Below are 16879 nucleotides of genomic sequence, written 5' to 3'. Positions count from 1 at the left end.
CAAGGGCTCGTCCGGGATTTGAACCCGGGACCTCTCGCACCCAAAGCGAGAATCATACCCCTAGACCAACGAGCCAAGCCGTGCTGTCTTTTTGCCGTGCCACTGGGAAACATGTGACCACAACACAGTCACCAGCTTCCTCAAGCAGTTCCTTGGGCTGGGCCTGTTTGGTCCTGCTCCTCTGTTTAGCCACAATGAGCCCTAGTGTTGGGCTGGTGTCAAAATAAGCACTTATCGATATAAGTACATGCTTATTGCTTAATATTTGAAATGGTGTGAGAGAACTCGACTGGTCTGCATAAATCTCGGACCTGAACCCAGCTGAACACCTTTGTTATGGATTACAGGCTCTGAGCAAAACACTCATCACCCAAACCCATCAATGATTTGTTCACAGGGTCACAGTCATTTCAGCACAGAAAAAGTCCTTTGCAAAACTGTTGCAACATAGATGGAAACAAAATTATTTGACATGGTCTGTAAGGTATAGCATTAATGTTTGTTTTGATTGGAGAAACTGGAATAGATAAATATGTTCATTTATTTTTAATCTAAGGCTATATTCATGGCGAGAACTGGTTTTTGGCAAAGTCAGAAATGCAGGTTACGTGAATTGGAGATGTCAAATTGCCCTTCCCTCGGTTTGTGTGTGTGTATAGATCAAAGTGTCTGTTGTTTTTGGACTGTTTAAGGAAACCAAGTAACGCAGTGCCCAGAGTAATTCCATGCTGACTGAAGGAGAACATGTACACCCCAAACAGAGAGGCCTCCTGACCCAGCCAGGGCTTGAACAGGGGAACTTCTTGCTGTGAGGCAGCTGTGCTCTGTTTGGGGTGGCAACTGTGTCGGCCCAAACACCTTTATTAAAAGGGGCATCCCAACACTTAGTGTAGTTTTAACGTCAAGTAACATCTTAGAAGCCATGTCCTTATCGCATTTTCCAAGTGTTGATCTTAGATTTTAGGAGAAAATTCTGATAAATCATCCGGTAACTAAATTGGACACCATGCATCACTAGCCTGGTTGTATATTTAAGTATCATAGCTCCAGGCACCTCAGGGTACCTACCCAGTGGCCAGGATGATGTGCCTTTCCCGGCCAGGAGGGAGTAGGACAAATAGCCTGGGTAATTTTTCAGGTTGAGTCAATTGTGTTGTTTGAAATCAACTCATCGCTTGTTAAAACAGCAAGCCCTCCGGTAGAAAGCTTAAAGGGTAGGGGGATCGTCTAGGGGTTAACAAACTGAAGACGACCTCGGACACGGTTTCGACCTGACAAGACCAAAGGCGGAGGTGTCGCTGAGAGTCCCTGACGTCCTTTGCGGGTTTCTCGTTGACATTCCTTTCCTGCCAATATTGCCATACACAGCGGCGTTGTGGGTTAAAGCTCCAAGGGACGAGCCTAAAGAGGGGCTCGTCTGGGATTTGAACCCGGGACCTCTCGCACCCTAAGCGAGAATCATACCCCTAGACCAACGAGCCACTCAAAGCGTGCCACCCCGCCCCCCTGGCAAACATTTTCCCACCACATAGCAGCCAGCTTCCAACAAGCCAAAGCATTCACAAGACAGAGGTAGGGGAATTAGCTCAAATGGTAGAGCGCTCGCTTAGCATGCGAGAGGTAGCGGGATCGATGCCCGCATTCTCCACGTGATTGTGGTTTGTTGTTAATTGCTCTGATGTCACAGACCGGAAGCGTGAAGCTTCACGTTGGGTCCACACATGAACGTCTCCGATACGGATGTTATTTCACAAAGCAACATGGAGCAGGAGCTTAACACTCCAAGAGCATTTTGTTGCCATTTAAAATTGGAATCATTTTCTTTCAATGTTCATTTGTCTTCGTGTCATTTCTGGTAAGTTTTTTTAATGCATTTCATTGTCAGATTGTACACAAGAGCTGTGTGTTTCCTTTGGCCTGTACACATGAGCTGTGTGTTTCCTTTGTCCTAAATGTCAATGCATTTTTCATTTATTCTATGTTTTCGTACATGTTTAATTTGCTTCATTGTAATGTCCTTGTGTTTGCTGAAATTTTGCGACTTGTGAGTTGTTGGCCCACCGCCAGGGTGATCAGAAAAAGTGCTCAATGTTGCTTGAACTAACTCATTTTTGTCTAGAGCCTGAGTGCTCTGGTAAAAAGGCTTAAAGGGCAGGGGGGTTGTTTTGGGGTAACAAACGCTGTTCCCTTGGATACCCAAAAACTCTTACAGGTCCCACCGAGATTTGAACTCGGATCGCTGGATTCAGAGTCCAGAGTGCTAACCATTACACCATGGAACCACTCTTTGAATTAGCGTCTGACCCACTGGGTCACGGAGAAAAGGACACTCGGATAGGGAGCTTCAGTCATACAAACTCTCAAAAGGCTGCCATCAATGCCGAAACCCGGGATCGAACCAGGGACCTTTAGATCTTCAGTCTAACGCTCTCCCAACTGAGCTATTTCGGCCACAAAAGATGCTCCCGGCAGGAATTTTCATCACAAATCACAGCAATATAGCAGTCGGCAAAAGGAGACAAAGAAAAACCTTGGCCCGTACTGGGATCGAACCCGCGACCTTCACGTTATTAGCACCACGCTCTAACCAACTGAGCTAACCCGCCACGGAACAGCCACGGACCAGCTCCGGTCTCTGCCAAGACTGACATGAATGTTCCACAGTGTAGCAGCATCAAGAAGCAAGGCTAAACAAGGGCTCGTCCGGGATTTGAACCCGGGACCTCTCGCACCCAAAGCGAGAATCATACCCCTAGACCAACGAGCCAAGCCGTGCTGTCTTTTTGCCGTGCCACTGGGAAACATGTGACCACAACACAGTCACCAGCTTCCTCAAGCAGTTCCTTGGGCTGGGCCTGTTTGGTCCAGCTCCTCTGTTTAGCCACAATGAGCCCTAGTGTTGGGCTGGTGTCAAAATAAGCACTTATCGATATAAGTACATGCTTATTGCTTAATATTTGAAATGGTGTGAGAGAACTCGACTGGTCTGCATAAATCTCGGACCTGAACCCAGCTGAACACCTTTGTTATGGATTACAGGCTCTGAGCAAAACACTCATCACCCAAACCCATCAATGATTTGTTCACAGGGTCACAGTCATTTCAGCACAGAAAAAGTCCTTTGCAAAACTGTTGCAACATAGATGGAAACAAAATTATTTGACATGGTCTGTAAGGTATAGCATTAATATTTGTTTTGATTGGAGAAACTGGAATAGATAAATATGTTCATTTATTTTTAATCTAAGGCTATATTCATGGCGAGAACTGTTTTTTGGCAAAGTCAGAAATGCAGGTTACGTGAATTGGAGATGTCAAATTGCCCTTCCCTCGGTTTGTGTGTGTGTATAGATCAAAGTGTCTGTTGTTTTTGGACTGTTTAAGGAAACCAAGTAACGCAGTGCCCAGAGTAATTCCATGCTGACTGAAGGAGAACATGTACACCCCAAACAGAGAGGCCTCCTGACCCAGCCAGGGCTTGAACAGGGGAACTTCTTGCTGTGAGGCAGCTGTGCTCTGTTTGGGGTGGCAACTGTGTCGGCCCAAACACCTTTATTAAAAGGGGCATCCCAACACTTAGTGTAGTTTTAACGTCAAGTAACATCTTAGAAGCCATGTCCTTATCGCATTTTCCAAGTGTTGATCTTAGATTTTAGGAGAAAATTCTGATAAATCATCCGGTAACTAAATTGGACACCATGCATCACTAGCCTGGTTGTATATTTAAGTATCATAGCTCCAGGCACCTCAGGGTACCTACCCAGTGGCCAGGATGATGTGCCTTTCCCGGCCAGGAGGGAGTAGGACAAATAGCCTGGGTCATTTTTCAGGTTGAGTCAATTGTGTTGTTTGAAATCAACTCATCGCTTGTTAAAACAGCAAGCCCTCCGGTAGAAAGCTTAAAGGGTAGGGGGATCGTCTAGGGGTTAACAAACTGAAGACGACCTCGGACACGGTTTCGACCTGACAAGACCAAAGGCGGAGGTGTCGCAGAGAGTCCCTGACGTCCTTTGCGGGTTTCTCGTTGACATTCCTTTCCTGCCAATATTGCCATACACATCGGCGTTGTGGGTTAAAGCTCCGAGGGACGAGTCTAAAGAGGGGCTCGTCCGGGATTTGAACCCGGGACCTCTCGCACCCTAAGCAAGAATCATACCCCTAGACCAACGAGCCACTCAAAGCGTGCCACCCCGCCCCCCTGGCAAACATTTTCCCACCACATAGCAGCCAGCTTCCAACAAGCCAAAGCATTCACAAGACAGAGGTAGGGGAATTAGCTCAAATGGTAGAGCGCTCGCTTAGCATGCGAGAGGTAGCGGGATCGATGCCCGCATTCTCCACGTGATTGTGGTTTGTTGTTAATTGCTCTGATGTCACAGACCGGAAGCGTGAAGCTTCACGTTGGGTCCACACATGAACGTCTCCGATATGGATGTTATTTCACAAAGCAACATGGAGCAGGAGCTTAACACTCCAAGAGCATTTTGTTGCCATTTAAAATTGGAATCATTTTCTTTCAATGTTCATTTGTCTTCGTGTCATTTCTGGTAAGTCTTTTTAATGCATTTCATTGTCAGATTGTACACAAGAGCTGTGTGTTTCCTTTGGCCTGTACACATGAGCTGTGTGTTTCCTTTGTCCTAAACGTCAATGCATTTTTCATTTATTCTATGTTTTCGTACATGTTTAATTTGCTTCATTGTAATGTCCTTGTGTTTGCTGAAATTTTGCGACTTGTGAGTTGTTGGCCCACCGCCAGGGTGATCAGAAAAAGTGCTCAATGTTGCTTGAACTAACTCATTTTTGTCTAGAGCCTGAGTGCTCTGGTAAAAAGGCTTAAAGGGCAGGGGGGTTGTTTTGGGGTAACAAACGCTGTTCCCTTGGATACCCAAAAACTCTTACAGGTCCCACCGAGATTTGAACTCGGATCGCTGGATTCAGAGTCCAGAGTGCTAACCATTACACCATGGAACCACTCTTTGAATTCGCGTCTGACCCACTGGGTCACGGAGAAAAGGACACTCGGATAGGGAGCTTCAGTCATACAAACTCTCAAAAGGCTGCCATCAATGCCGAAACCCGGGATCGAACCAGGGACCTTTAGATCTTCAGTCTAACGCTCTCCCAACTGAGCTATTTCGGCCACAAAGATGCTCCCGGCAGGAATTTTCATCACAAATCACAGCAATATAGCAGTCGGCAAAAGGAGGCAAAGAGAAACCTTGGCCCGTACGGGGATCGAACCCGCGACCTTGGCGTTATTAGCACCACGCTCTAACCAACTGAGCTAACCGGCCACGGAACAGCCACGGACCAGCTCCGGTCTCTGCCAAGACTGACATGAATGTTCCACAGTGTAGCAGCATCAAGAAGCAAGGCTAAACAAGGGCTCGTCCGGGATTTGAACCCGGGACCTCTCGCACCCAAAGCGAGAATCATACCCCTAGACCAACGAGCCAAGCCGTGCTGTCTTTTTGCCGTGCCACTGGGAAACATGTGACCACAACACAGTCACCAGCTTCCTCAAGCAGTTCCTTGGGCTGGGCCTGTTTGGTCCTGCTCCTCTGTTTAGCCACAATGAGCCCTAGTGTTGGGCTGGTGTCAAAATAAGCACTTATCGATATAAGTACATGCTTATTGCTTAATATTTGAAATGGTGTGAGAGAACTCGACTGGTCTGCATAAATCTCGGACCTGAACCCAGCTGAACACCTTTGTTATGGATTACAGGCTCTGAGCAAAACACTCATCACCCAAACCCATCAATGATTTGTTCACAGGGTCACAGTCATTTCAGCACAGAAAAAGTCCTTTGCAAAACTGTTGCAACATAGATGGAAACAAAATTATTTGACATGGTCTGTAAGGTATAGCATTAATATTTGTTTTGATTGGAGAAACTGGAATAGATAAATATGTTCATTTATTTTTAATCTAAGGCTATATTCATGGCGAGAACTGTTTTTTGGCAAAGTCAGAAATGCAGGTTACGTGAATTGGAGATGTCAAATTGCCCTTCCCTCGGTTTGTGTGTGTGTATAGATCAAAGTGTCTGTTGTTTTTGGACTGTTTAAGGAAACCAAGTAACGCAGTGCCCAGAGTAATTCCATGCTGACTGAAGGAGAACATGTACACCCCAAACAGAGAGGCCTCCTGACCCAGCCAGGGCTTGAACAGGGGAACTTCTTGCTGTGAGGCAGCTGTGCTCTGTTTGGGGTGGCAACTGTGTCGGCCCAAACACCTTTATTAAAAGGGGCATCCCAACACTTAGTGTAGTTTTAACGTCAAGTAACATCTTAGAAGCCATGTCCTTATCGCATTTTCCAAGTGTTGATCTTAGATTTTAGGAGAAAATTCTGATAAATCATCCGGTAACTAAATTGGACACCATGCATCACTAGCCTGGTTGTATATTTAAGTATCATAGCTCCAGGCACCTCAGGGTACCTACCCAGTGGCCAGGATGATGTGCCTTTCCCGGCCAGGAGGGAGTAGGACAAATAGCCTGGGTCATTTTTCAGGTTGAGTCAATTGTGTTGTTTGAAATCAACTCATCGCTTGTTAAAACAGCAAGCCCTCCGGTAGAAAGCTTAAAGGGTAGGGGGATCGTCTAGGGGTTAACAAACTGAAGACGACCTCGGACACGGTTTCGACCTGACAAGACCAAAGGCGGAGGTGTCGCTGAGAGTCCCTGACGTCCTTTGCGGGTTTCTCGTTGACATTCCATTCCTTTCCTGCCAATATTGCCATAAACACAGCGGCGTTGTGGGTTAAAGCTCCGAGGGACGAGTCTAAAGAGGGGCTCGTCCGGGATTTGAACCCGGGACCTCTCGCACCCTAAGCGAGAATCATACCCCTAGACCAACGAGCCACTCAAAGCGTGCAACCCCGCCCCCCTGGCAAACATTTTCCCACCACATAGCAGCCAGCTTCCAACAAGCCAAAGCATTCACAAGACAGAGGTAGGGGAATTAGCTCAAATGGTAGAGCGCTCGCTTAGCATGCGAGAGGTAGCGGGATCGATGCCCGCATTCTCCACGTGATTGTGGTTTGTTGTTAATTGCTCTGATGTCACAGACCGGAAGCGTGAAGCTTCACGTTGGGTCCACACATGAACGTCTCCGATACGGATGTTATTTCACAAAGCAACATGGAGCAGGAGCTTAACACTCCAAGAGCATTTTGTTGCCATTTTAAATTGGAATCATTTTCTTTCAATGTTCATTTGTCTTCGTGTCATTTCTGGTAAGTCTTTTTAATGCATTTCATTGTCAGATTGTACACAAGAGCTGTGTGTTTCCTTTGGCCTGTACACATGAGCTGTGTGTTTCCTTTGTCCTAAACGTCAATGCATTTTTCATTTATTCTATGTTTTCGTACATGTTTAATTTGCTTCATTGTAATGTCCTTGTGTTTGCTGAAATTTTGCGACTTGTGAGTTGTTGGCCCACCGCCAGGGTGATCAGAAAAAGTGCTCAATGTTGCTTGAACTAACTCATTTTTGTCTAGAGCCTGAGTGCTCTGGTAAAAAGGCTTAAAGGGCAGGGGGGTTGTTTTGGGGTAACAAACGCTGTTCCCTTGGATACCCAAAAACTCTTACAGGTCCCACCGAGATTTGAACTCGGATCGCTGGATTCAGAGTCCAGAGTGCTAACCATTACACCATGGAACCACTCTTTGAATTAGCGTCTGACCCACTGGGTCACGGAGAAAAGGACACTCGGATAGGGAGCTTCAGTCATACAAACTCTCAAAAGGCTGCCATCAATGCCGAAACCCGGGATCGAACCAGGGACCTTTAGATCTTCAGTCTAACGCTCTCCCAACTGAGCTATTTCGGCCACAAAGATGCTCCCGGCAGGAATTTTCATCACAAATCACAGCAATATAGCAGTCGGCAAAAGGAGGCAAAGAGAAACCTTGGCCCGTACGGGGATCGAACCCGCGACCTTGGCGTTATTAGCACCACGCTCTAACCAACTGAGCTAACCGGCCACGGAACAGCCACGGACCAGCTCCGGTCTCTGCCAAGACTGACATGAATGTTCCACAGTGTAGCAGCATCAAGAAGCAAGGCTAAACAAGGGCTCGTCCGGGATTTGAACCCGTACCTCTCGCACCCAAAGCGAGAATCATACCCCTAGACCAACGAGCCAAGCCGTGCTGTCTTTTTGCCGTGCCACTGGGAAACATGTGACCACAACACAGTCACCAGCTTCCTCAAGCAGTTCCTTGGGCTGGGCCTGTTTGGTCCTGCTCCTCTGTTTAGCCACAATGAGCCCTAGTGTTGGGCTGGTGTCAAAATAAGCACTTATCGATATAAGTACATGCTTATTGCTTAATATTTGAAATGGTGTGAGAGAACTCGACTGGTCTGCATAAATCTCGGACCTGAACCCAGCTGAACACCTTTGTTATGGATTACAGGCTCTGAGCAAAACACTCATCACCCAAACCCATCAATGATTTGTTCACAGGGTCACAGTCATTTCAGCACAGAAAAAGTCCTTTGCAAAACTGTTGCAACATAGATGGAAACAAAATTATTTGACATGGTCTGTAAGGTATAGCATTAATATTTGTTTTGATTGGAGAAACTGGAATAGATAAATATGTTCATTTATTTTTAATCTAAGGCTATATTCATGGCGAGAACTGTTTTTTGGCAAAGTCAGAAATGCAGGTTACGTGAATTGGAGATGTCAAATTGCCCTTCCCTCGGTTTGTGTGTGTGTATAGATCAAAGTGTCTGTTGTTTTTGGACTGTTTAAGGAAACCAAGTAACGCAGTGCCCAGAGTAATTCCATGCTGACTGAAGGAGAACATGTACACCCCAAACAGAGAGGCCTCCTGACCCAGCCAGGGCTTGAACAGGGGAACTTCTTGCTGTGAGGCAGCTGTGCTCTGTTTGGGGTGGCAACTGTGTCGGCCCAAACACCTTTATTAAAAGGGGCATCCCAACACTTAGTGTAGTTTTAACGTCAAGTAACATCTTAGAAGCCATGTCCTTATCGCATTTTCCAAGTGTTGATCTTAGATTTTAGGAGAAAATTCTGATAAATCATCCGGTAACTAAATTGGACACCATGCATCACTAGCCTGGTTGTATATTTAAGTATCATAGCTCCAGGCACCTCAGGGTACCTACCCAGTGGCCAGGATGATGTGCCTTTCCCGGCCAGGAGGGAGTAGGACAAATAGCCTGGGTCATTTTTCAGGTTGAGTCAATTGTGTTGTTTGAAATCAACTCATCGCTTGTTAAAACAGCAAGCCCTCCGGTAGAAAGCTTAAAGGGTAGGGGGATCGTCTAGGGGTTAACAAACAGAAGACGACCTCGGACACGGTTTCGACCTGACAAGACCAAAGGCGGAGGTGTCGCTGAGAGTCCCTGACGTCCTTTGCGGGTTTCTCGTTGACATTCCATTCCTTTCCTGCCAATATTGCCATAAACACAGCGGCGTTGTGGGTTAAAGCTCCGAGGGACGAGTCTAAAGAGGGGCTCGTCCGGGATTTGAACCCGGGACCTCTCGCACCCTAAGCGAGAATCATACCCCTAGACCAACGAGCCACTCAAAGCGTGCCACCCCGCCCCCCTGGCAAACATTTTCCCACCACATAGCAGCCAGCTTCCAACAAGCCAAAGCATTCACAAGACAGAGGTAGGGGAATTAGCTCAAATGGTAGAGCGCTCGCTTAGCATGCGAGAGGTAGCGGGATCGATGCCCGCATTCTCCACGTGATTGTGGTTTGTTGTTAATTGCTCTGATGTCACAGACCGGAAGTGTGAAGCTTCACGTTGGGTCCACACATGAACGTCTCCGATACGGATGTTATTTCACAAAGCAACATGGAGCAGGAGCTTAACACTCCAAGAGCATTTTGTTGCCATTTTAAATTGGAATCATTTTCTTTCAATGTTCATTTGTCTTCGTGTCATTTCTGGTAAGTCTTTTTAATGCATTTCATTGTCAGATTGTACACAAGAGCTGTGTGTTTCCTTTGGCCTGTACACATGAGCTGTGTGTTTCCTTTGTCCTAAACGTCAATGCATTTTTCATTTATTCTATGTTTTCGTACATGTTTAATTTGCTTCATTGTAATGTCCTTGTGTTTGCTGAAATTTTGCGACTTGTGAGTTGTTGGCCCACCGCCAGGGTGATCAGAAAAAGTGCTCAATGTTGCTTGAACTAACTCATTTTTGTCTAGAGCCTGAGTGCTCTGGTAAAAAGGCTTAAAGGGCAGGGGGGTTGTTTTGGGGTAACAAACGCTGTTCCCTTGGATACCCAAAAACTCTTACAGGTCCCACCGAGATTTGAACTCGGATCGCTGGATTCAGAGTCCAGAGTGCTAACCATTACACCATGGAACCACTCTTTGAATTAGCGTCTGACCCACTGGGTCACGGAGAAAAGGACACTCGGATAGGGAGCTTCAGTCATACAAACTCTCAAAAGGCTGCCATCAATGCCGAAACCCGGGATCGAACCAGGGACCTTTAGATCTTCAGTCTAACGCTCTCCCAACTGAGCTATTTCGGCCACAAAGATGCTCCCGGCAGGAATTTTCATCACAAATCACAGCAATATAGCAGTCGGCAAAAGGAGGCAAAGAGAAACCTTGGCCCGTACGGGGATCGAACCCGCGACCTTGGCGTTATTAGCACCACGCTCTAACCAACTGAGCTAACCGGCCACGGAACAGCCACGGACCAGCTCCGGTCTCTGCCAAGACTGACATGAATGTTCCACAGTGTAGCAGCATCAAGAAGCAAGGCTAAACAAGGGCTCGTCCGGGATTTGAACCCGGGAACTCTCGCACCCAAAGCGAGAATCATACGCCTAGACCAACGAGCCAAGCCGTGCTGTCTTTTTGCCGTGCCACTGGGAAACATGTGACCACAACACAGTCACCAGCTTCCTCAAGCAGTTCCTTGGGCTGGGCCTGTTTGGTCCTGCTCCTCTGTTTAGCCACAATGAGCCCTAGTGTTGGGCTGGTGTCAAAATAAGCACTTATCGATATAAGTACATGCTTATTGCTTAATATTTGAAATGGTGTGAGAGAACTCGACTGGTCTGCATAAATCTCGGACCTGAACCCAGCTGAACACCTTTGTTATGGATTACAGGCTCTGAGCAAAACACTCATCACCCAAACCCATCAATGATTTGTTCACAGGGTCACAGTCATTTCAGCACAGAAAAAGTCCTTTGCAAAACTGTTGCAACATAGATGGAAACAAAATTATTTGACATGGTCTGTAAGGTATAGCATTAATATTTGTTTTGATTGGAGAAACTGGAATAGATAAATATGTTCATTTATTTTTAATCTAAGGCTATATTCATGGCGAGAACTGGTTTTTGGCAAAGTCAGAAATGCAGGTTACGTGAATTGGAGATGTCAAATTGCCCTTCCCTCGGTTTGTGTGTGTGTATAGGTCAAAGTGTCTGTTGTTTTTGGACTGTTTAAGGAAACCAAGTAACGCAGTGCCCAGAGTAATTCCATGCTGACTGAAGGAGAACATGTACACCCCAAACAGAGAGGCCTCCTGACCCAGCCAGGGCTTGAACAGGGGAACTTCTTGCTGTGAGGCAGCTGTGCTCTGTTTGGGGTGGCAACTGTGTCGGCCCAAACACCTTTATTAAAAGGGGCATCCCAACACTTAGTGTAGTTTTAACGTCAAGTAACATCTTAGAAGCCATGTCCTTATCGCATTTTCCAAGTGTTGATCTTAGATTTTAGGAGAAAATTCTGATAAATCATCCGGTAACTAAATTGGACACCATGCATCACTAGCCTGGTTGTATATTTAAGTATCATAGCTCCAGGCACCTCAGGGTACCTACCCAGTGGCCAGGATGATGTGCCTTTCCCGGCCAGGAGGGAGTAGGACAAATAGCCTGGGTCATTTTTCAGGTTGAGTCAATTGTGTTGTTTGAAATCAACTCATCGCTTGTTAAAACAGCAAGCCCTCCGGTAGAAAGCTTAAAGGGTAGGGGGATCGTCTAGGGGTTAACAAACAGAAGACGACCTCGGACACGGTTTCGACCTGACAAGACCAAAGGCGGAGGTGTCGCTGAGAGTCCCTGACGTCCTTTGCGGGTTTCTCGTTGACATTCCATTCCTTTCCTGCCAATATTGCCATAAACACAGCGGCGTTGTGGGTTAAAGCTCCGAGGGACGAGTCTAAAGAGGGGCTCGTCCGGGATTTGAACCCGGGACCTCTCGCACCCTAAGCGAGAATCATACCCCTAGACCAACGAGCCACTCAAAGCGTGCCACCCCGCCCCCCTGGCAAACATTTTCCCACCACATAGCAGCCAGCTTCCCACAAGCCAAAGCATTCACAAGACAGAGGTAGGGGAATTAGCTCAAATGGTAGAGCGCTCGCTTAGCATGCGAGAGGTAGCGGGATCGATGCCCGCATTCTCCACGTGATTGTGGTTTGTTGTTAATTGCTCTGATGTCACAGACCGGAAGCGTGAAGCTTCACGTTGGGTCCACACATGAACGTCTCCGATACGGATGTTATTTCACAAAGCAACATGGAGCAGGAGCTTAACACTCCAAGAGCATTTTGTTGCCATTTTAAATTGGAATCATTTTCTTTCAATGTTCATTTGTCTTCGTGTCATTTCTGGTAAGTCTTTTTAATGCATTTCATTGTCAGATTGTACACAAGAGCTGTGTGTTTCCTTTGGCCTGTACACATGAGCTGTGTGTTTCCTTTGTCCTAAACGTCAATGCATTTTTCATTTATTCTATGTTTTCGTACATGTTTAATTTGCTTCATTGTAATGTCCTTGTGTTTGCTGAAATTTTGCGACTTGTGAGTTGTTGGCCCACCGCCAGGGTGATCAGAAAAAGTGCTCAATGTTGCTTGAACTAACTCATTTTTGTCTAGAGCCTGAGTGCTCTGGTAAAAAGGCTTAAAGGGCAGGGGGGTTGTTTTGGGGTAACAAACGCTGTTCCCTTGGATACCCAAAAACTCTTACAGGTCCCACCGAGATTTGAACTCGGATCGCTGGATTCAGAGTCCAGAGTGCTAACCATTACACCATGGAACCACTCTTTGAATTAGCGTCTGACCCACTGGGTCACGGAGAAAAGGACACTCGGATAGGGAGCTTCAGTCATACAAACTCTCAAAAGGCTGCCATCAATGCCGAAACCCGGGATCGAACCAGGGACCTTTAGATCTTCAGTCTAACGCTCTCCCAACTGAGCTATTTCGGCCACAAAGATGCTCCCGGCAGGAATTTTCATCACAAATCACAGCAATATAGCAGTCGGCAAAAGGAGGCAAAGAGAAACCTTGGCCCGTACGGGGATCGAACCCGCGACCTCGGCGTTATTAGCACCACGCTCTAACCAACTGAGCTAACCGGCCACGGAACAGCCACGGACCAGCTCCGGTCTCTGCCAAGACTGACATGAATGTTCCACAGTGTAGCAGCATCAAGAAGCAAGGCTAAACAAGGGCTCGTCCGGGATTTGAACCCGGGACCTCTCGCACCCAAAGCGAGAATCATACCCCTAGACCAACGAGCCAAGCCGTGCTGTCTTTTTGCCGTGCCACTGGGAAACATGTGACCACAACACAGTCACCAGCTTCCTCAAGCAGTTCCTTGGGCTGGGCCTGTTTGGTCCTGCTCCTCTGTTTAGCCACAATGAGCCCTAGTGTTGGGCTGGTGTCAAAATAAGCACTTATCGATATAAGTACATGCTTATTGCTTAATATTTGAAATGGTGTGAGAGAACTCGACTGGTCTGCATAAATCTCGGACCTGAACCCAGCTGAACACCTTTGTTATGGATTACAGGCTCTGAGCAAAACACTCATCACCCAAACCCATCAATGATTTGTTCACAGGGTCACAGTCATTTCAGCACAGAAAAAGTCCTTTGCAAAACTGTTGCAACATAGATGGAAACAAAATTATTTGACATGGTCTGTAAGGTATAGCATTAATATTTGTTTTGATTGGAGAAACTGGAATAGATAAATATGTTCATTTATTTTTAATCTAAGGCTATATTCATGGCGAGAACTGGTTTTTGGCAAAGTCAGAAATGCAGGTTACGTGAATTGGAGATGTCAAATTGCCCTTCCCTCGGTTTGTGTGTGTGTATAGATCAAAGTGTCTGTTGTTTTTGGACTGTTTAAGGAAACCAAGTAACGCAGTGCCCAGAGTAATTCCATGCTGACTGAAGGAGAACATGTACACCCCAAACAGAGAGGCCTCCTGACCCAGCCAGGGCTTGAACAGGGGAACTTCTTGCTGTGAGGCAGCTGTGCTCTGTTTGGGGTGGCAACTGTGTCGGCCCAAACACCTTTATTAAAAGGGGCATCCCAACACTTAGTGTAGTTTTAACGTCAAGTAACATCTTAGAAGCCATGTCCTTATCGCATTTTCCAAGTGTTGATCTTAGATTTTAGGAGAAAATTCTGATAAATCATCCGGTAACTAAATTGGACACCATGCATCACTAGCCTGGTTGTATATTTAAGTATCATAGCTCCAGGCACCTCAGGGTACCTACCCAGTGGCCAGGATGATGTGCCTTTCCCGGCCAGGAGGGAGTAGGACAAATAGCCTGGGTCATTTTTCAGGTTGAGTCAATTGTGTTGTTTGAAATCAACTCATCGCTTGTTAAAACAGCAAGCCCTCCGGTAGAAAGCTTAAAGGGTAGGGGGATCGTCTAGGGGTTAACAAACAGAAGACGACCTCGGACACGGTTTCGACCTGACAAGACCAAAGGCGGAGGTGTCGCTGAGAGTCCCTGACGTCCTTTGCGGGTTTCTCGTTGACATTCCATTCCTTTCCTGCCAATATTGCCATAAACACAGCGGCGTTGTGGGTTAAAGCTCCGAGGGACGAGTCTAAAGAGGGGCTCGTCCGGGATTTGAACCCGGGACCTCTCGCACCCTAAGCGAGAATCATACCCCTAGACCAACGAGCCACTCAAAGCGTGCCACCCCGCCCCCCTGGCAAACATTTTCCCACCACATAGCAGCCAGCTTCCAACAAGCCAAAGCATTCACAAGACAGAGGTAGGGGAATTAGCTCAAATGGTAGAGCGCTCGCTTAGCATGCGAGAGGTAGCGGGATCGATGCCCGCATTCTCCACGTGATTGTGGTTTGTTGTTAATTGCTCTGATGTCACAGACCGGAAGCGTGAAGCTTCACGTTGGGTCCACACATGAACGTCTCCGATACGGATGTTATTTCACAAAGCAACATGGAGCAGGAGCTTAACACTCCAAGAGCATTTTGTTGCCATTTTAAATTGGAATCATTTTCTTTCAATGTTCATTTGTCTTCGTGTCATTTCTGGTAAGTCTTTTTAATGCATTTCATTGTCAGATTGTGCACAAGAGCTGTGTGTTTCCTTTGGCCTGTACACATGAGCTGTGTGTTTCCTTTGTCCTAAACGTCAATGCATTTTTCATTTATTCTATGTTTTCGTACATGTTTAATTTGCTTCATTGTAATGTCCTTGTGTTTGCTGAAATTTTGCGACTTGTGAGTTGTTGGCCCACCGCCAGGGTGATCAGAAAAAGTGCTCAATGTTGCTTGAACTAACTCATTTTTGTCTAGAGCCTGAGTGCTCTGGTAAAAAGGCTTAAAGGGCAGGGGGGTTGTTTTGGGGTAACAAACGCTGTTCCCTTGGATACCCAAAAACTCTTACAGGTCCCACCGAGATTTGAACTCGGATCGCTGGATTCAGAGTCCAGAGTGCTAACCATTACACCATGGAACCACTCTTTGAATTAGCGTCTGACCCACTGGGTCACGGAGAAAAGGACACTCGGATAGGGAGCTTCAGTCATACAAACTCTCAAAAGGCTGCCATCAATGCCGAAACCCGGGATCGAACCAGGGACCTTTAGATCTTCAGTCTAACGCTCTCCCAACTGAGCTATTTCGGCCACAAAGATGCTCCCGGCAGGAATTTTCATCACAAATCACAGCAATATAGCAGTCGGCAAAAGGAGGCACAGAGAAACCTTGGCCCGTACAGGGATCGAACCCGCGACCTTGGCGTTATTAGCACCACGCTCTAACCAACTGAGCTAACCGGCCACGGAACAGCCACGGACCAGCTCCGGTCTCTGCCAAGACTGACATGAATGTTCCACAGTGTAGCAGCATCAAGAAGCAAGGCTAAACAAGGGCTCGTCCGGGATTTGAACCCGTACCTCTCGCACCCAAAGCGAGAATCATAACCCTAGACCAACGAGCCAAGCCGTGCTGTCTTTTTGCCGTGCCACTGGGAAACATGTGACCACAACACAGTCACCAGCTTCCTCAAGCAGTTCCTTGGGCTGGGCCTGTTTGGTCCTGCTCCTCTGTTTAGCCACAATGAGCCCTAGTGTTGGGCTGGTGTCAAAATAAGCACTTATCGATATAAGTACATGCTTATTGCTTAATATTTGAAATGGTGTGAGAGAACTCGACTGGTCTGCATAAATCTCGGACCTGAACCCAGCTGAACACCTTTGTTATGGATTACAGGCTCTGAGCAAAACACTCATCACCCAAACCCATCAATGATTTGTTCACAGGGTCACAGTCATTTCAGCACAGAAAAAGTCCTTTGCAAAACTGTTGCAACATAGATGGAAACAAAATTATTTGACATGGTCTGTAAGGTATAGCATTAATATTTGTTTTGATTGGAGAAACTGGAATAGATAAATATGTTCATTTATTTTTAATCTAAGGCTATATTCATGGCGAGAACTGGTTTTTGGCAAAGTCAGAAATGCAGGTTACGTGAATTGGAGATGTCAAATTGCCCTTCCCTCGGTTTGTGTGTGTGTATAGATCAAAGTGTCTGTTGTTTTTGGACTGTTTAAGGAAACCAAGTAACG

At 46.5% G+C, this 16879-nt stretch overlaps 35 non-coding genes across 35 annotated transcripts; 6 read left to right on the top strand and 29 right to left on the bottom strand.

The window, feature by feature from the left end:
- Positions 1–3: 3 nt before the first annotated feature.
- Positions 4–75, bottom strand: trnap-ugg (transfer RNA proline (anticodon UGG)). The gene has a single exon. It is a non-coding gene; the product is annotated as a tRNA-Pro (tRNA).
- A 1334-nt stretch (positions 76–1409) lies between these two features.
- trnap-agg (transfer RNA proline (anticodon AGG)) lies at positions 1410–1481 on the bottom strand. The gene has a single exon. It is a non-coding gene; the product is annotated as a tRNA-Pro (tRNA).
- Positions 1482–1575: 94 nt separating this feature from the next.
- Positions 1576–1648, top strand: trnaa-agc (transfer RNA alanine (anticodon AGC)). Its single transcript has one exon. It is a non-coding gene; the product is annotated as a tRNA-Ala (tRNA).
- Positions 1649–2210: 562 nt separating this feature from the next.
- Positions 2211–2282, bottom strand: trnaq-cug (transfer RNA glutamine (anticodon CUG)). The gene has a single exon. It is a non-coding gene; the product is annotated as a tRNA-Gln (tRNA).
- A 96-nt stretch (positions 2283–2378) lies between these two features.
- trnaf-gaa (transfer RNA phenylalanine (anticodon GAA)) lies at positions 2379–2451 on the bottom strand. The gene has a single exon. It is a non-coding gene; the product is annotated as a tRNA-Phe (tRNA).
- Positions 2452–2695: 244 nt separating this feature from the next.
- On the bottom strand, positions 2696–2767 carry trnap-ugg (transfer RNA proline (anticodon UGG)). Its single transcript has one exon. It is a non-coding gene; the product is annotated as a tRNA-Pro (tRNA).
- Positions 2768–4101: 1334 nt separating this feature from the next.
- On the bottom strand, positions 4102–4173 carry trnap-agg (transfer RNA proline (anticodon AGG)). Its single transcript has one exon. It is a non-coding gene; the product is annotated as a tRNA-Pro (tRNA).
- Positions 4174–4267: 94 nt separating this feature from the next.
- Positions 4268–4340, top strand: trnaa-agc (transfer RNA alanine (anticodon AGC)). Its single transcript has one exon. It is a non-coding gene; the product is annotated as a tRNA-Ala (tRNA).
- A 562-nt stretch (positions 4341–4902) lies between these two features.
- On the bottom strand, positions 4903–4974 carry trnaq-cug (transfer RNA glutamine (anticodon CUG)). Its single transcript has one exon. It is a non-coding gene; the product is annotated as a tRNA-Gln (tRNA).
- Positions 4975–5070: 96 nt separating this feature from the next.
- trnaf-gaa (transfer RNA phenylalanine (anticodon GAA)) lies at positions 5071–5143 on the bottom strand. Its single transcript has one exon. It is a non-coding gene; the product is annotated as a tRNA-Phe (tRNA).
- Positions 5144–5223: 80 nt separating this feature from the next.
- Positions 5224–5297, bottom strand: trnai-aau (transfer RNA isoleucine (anticodon AAU)). The gene has a single exon. It is a non-coding gene; the product is annotated as a tRNA-Ile (tRNA).
- Positions 5298–5386: 89 nt separating this feature from the next.
- trnap-ugg (transfer RNA proline (anticodon UGG)) lies at positions 5387–5458 on the bottom strand. Its single transcript has one exon. It is a non-coding gene; the product is annotated as a tRNA-Pro (tRNA).
- A 1341-nt stretch (positions 5459–6799) lies between these two features.
- Positions 6800–6871, bottom strand: trnap-agg (transfer RNA proline (anticodon AGG)). Its single transcript has one exon. It is a non-coding gene; the product is annotated as a tRNA-Pro (tRNA).
- A 94-nt stretch (positions 6872–6965) lies between these two features.
- On the top strand, positions 6966–7038 carry trnaa-agc (transfer RNA alanine (anticodon AGC)). Its single transcript has one exon. It is a non-coding gene; the product is annotated as a tRNA-Ala (tRNA).
- A 562-nt stretch (positions 7039–7600) lies between these two features.
- trnaq-cug (transfer RNA glutamine (anticodon CUG)) lies at positions 7601–7672 on the bottom strand. Its single transcript has one exon. It is a non-coding gene; the product is annotated as a tRNA-Gln (tRNA).
- A 96-nt stretch (positions 7673–7768) lies between these two features.
- Positions 7769–7841, bottom strand: trnaf-gaa (transfer RNA phenylalanine (anticodon GAA)). Its single transcript has one exon. It is a non-coding gene; the product is annotated as a tRNA-Phe (tRNA).
- Positions 7842–7921: 80 nt separating this feature from the next.
- On the bottom strand, positions 7922–7995 carry trnai-aau (transfer RNA isoleucine (anticodon AAU)). The gene has a single exon. It is a non-coding gene; the product is annotated as a tRNA-Ile (tRNA).
- Positions 7996–8084: 89 nt separating this feature from the next.
- Positions 8085–8155, bottom strand: trnap-ugg (transfer RNA proline (anticodon UGG)). Its single transcript has one exon. It is a non-coding gene; the product is annotated as a tRNA-Pro (tRNA).
- A 1341-nt stretch (positions 8156–9496) lies between these two features.
- trnap-agg (transfer RNA proline (anticodon AGG)) lies at positions 9497–9568 on the bottom strand. Its single transcript has one exon. It is a non-coding gene; the product is annotated as a tRNA-Pro (tRNA).
- A 94-nt stretch (positions 9569–9662) lies between these two features.
- trnaa-agc (transfer RNA alanine (anticodon AGC)) lies at positions 9663–9735 on the top strand. The gene has a single exon. It is a non-coding gene; the product is annotated as a tRNA-Ala (tRNA).
- Positions 9736–10297: 562 nt separating this feature from the next.
- On the bottom strand, positions 10298–10369 carry trnaq-cug (transfer RNA glutamine (anticodon CUG)). Its single transcript has one exon. It is a non-coding gene; the product is annotated as a tRNA-Gln (tRNA).
- Positions 10370–10465: 96 nt separating this feature from the next.
- trnaf-gaa (transfer RNA phenylalanine (anticodon GAA)) lies at positions 10466–10538 on the bottom strand. The gene has a single exon. It is a non-coding gene; the product is annotated as a tRNA-Phe (tRNA).
- An 80-nt stretch (positions 10539–10618) lies between these two features.
- On the bottom strand, positions 10619–10692 carry trnai-aau (transfer RNA isoleucine (anticodon AAU)). Its single transcript has one exon. It is a non-coding gene; the product is annotated as a tRNA-Ile (tRNA).
- Positions 10693–10781: 89 nt separating this feature from the next.
- trnap-ugg (transfer RNA proline (anticodon UGG)) lies at positions 10782–10853 on the bottom strand. The gene has a single exon. It is a non-coding gene; the product is annotated as a tRNA-Pro (tRNA).
- A 1341-nt stretch (positions 10854–12194) lies between these two features.
- Positions 12195–12266, bottom strand: trnap-agg (transfer RNA proline (anticodon AGG)). The gene has a single exon. It is a non-coding gene; the product is annotated as a tRNA-Pro (tRNA).
- Positions 12267–12360: 94 nt separating this feature from the next.
- Positions 12361–12433, top strand: trnaa-agc (transfer RNA alanine (anticodon AGC)). The gene has a single exon. It is a non-coding gene; the product is annotated as a tRNA-Ala (tRNA).
- A 562-nt stretch (positions 12434–12995) lies between these two features.
- On the bottom strand, positions 12996–13067 carry trnaq-cug (transfer RNA glutamine (anticodon CUG)). Its single transcript has one exon. It is a non-coding gene; the product is annotated as a tRNA-Gln (tRNA).
- Positions 13068–13163: 96 nt separating this feature from the next.
- Positions 13164–13236, bottom strand: trnaf-gaa (transfer RNA phenylalanine (anticodon GAA)). The gene has a single exon. It is a non-coding gene; the product is annotated as a tRNA-Phe (tRNA).
- An 80-nt stretch (positions 13237–13316) lies between these two features.
- trnai-aau (transfer RNA isoleucine (anticodon AAU)) lies at positions 13317–13390 on the bottom strand. Its single transcript has one exon. It is a non-coding gene; the product is annotated as a tRNA-Ile (tRNA).
- An 89-nt stretch (positions 13391–13479) lies between these two features.
- Positions 13480–13551, bottom strand: trnap-ugg (transfer RNA proline (anticodon UGG)). The gene has a single exon. It is a non-coding gene; the product is annotated as a tRNA-Pro (tRNA).
- A 1341-nt stretch (positions 13552–14892) lies between these two features.
- Positions 14893–14964, bottom strand: trnap-agg (transfer RNA proline (anticodon AGG)). The gene has a single exon. It is a non-coding gene; the product is annotated as a tRNA-Pro (tRNA).
- Positions 14965–15058: 94 nt separating this feature from the next.
- trnaa-agc (transfer RNA alanine (anticodon AGC)) lies at positions 15059–15131 on the top strand. Its single transcript has one exon. It is a non-coding gene; the product is annotated as a tRNA-Ala (tRNA).
- A 562-nt stretch (positions 15132–15693) lies between these two features.
- Positions 15694–15765, bottom strand: trnaq-cug (transfer RNA glutamine (anticodon CUG)). Its single transcript has one exon. It is a non-coding gene; the product is annotated as a tRNA-Gln (tRNA).
- Positions 15766–15861: 96 nt separating this feature from the next.
- Positions 15862–15934, bottom strand: trnaf-gaa (transfer RNA phenylalanine (anticodon GAA)). The gene has a single exon. It is a non-coding gene; the product is annotated as a tRNA-Phe (tRNA).
- An 80-nt stretch (positions 15935–16014) lies between these two features.
- trnai-aau (transfer RNA isoleucine (anticodon AAU)) lies at positions 16015–16088 on the bottom strand. Its single transcript has one exon. It is a non-coding gene; the product is annotated as a tRNA-Ile (tRNA).
- Positions 16089–16879: the final 791 nt, after the last annotated feature.

Source organism: Misgurnus anguillicaudatus, chromosome 20 (genome assembly GCF_027580225.2).
Source record: "Misgurnus anguillicaudatus chromosome 20, ASM2758022v2, whole genome shotgun sequence".
NCBI classification, from domain to species: domain Eukaryota; kingdom Metazoa; phylum Chordata; class Actinopteri; order Cypriniformes; family Cobitidae; genus Misgurnus; species Misgurnus anguillicaudatus.
Note: the sequence above shows the minus strand (reverse complement) of the source record. Positions and strands in the feature narration are given on the sequence as shown.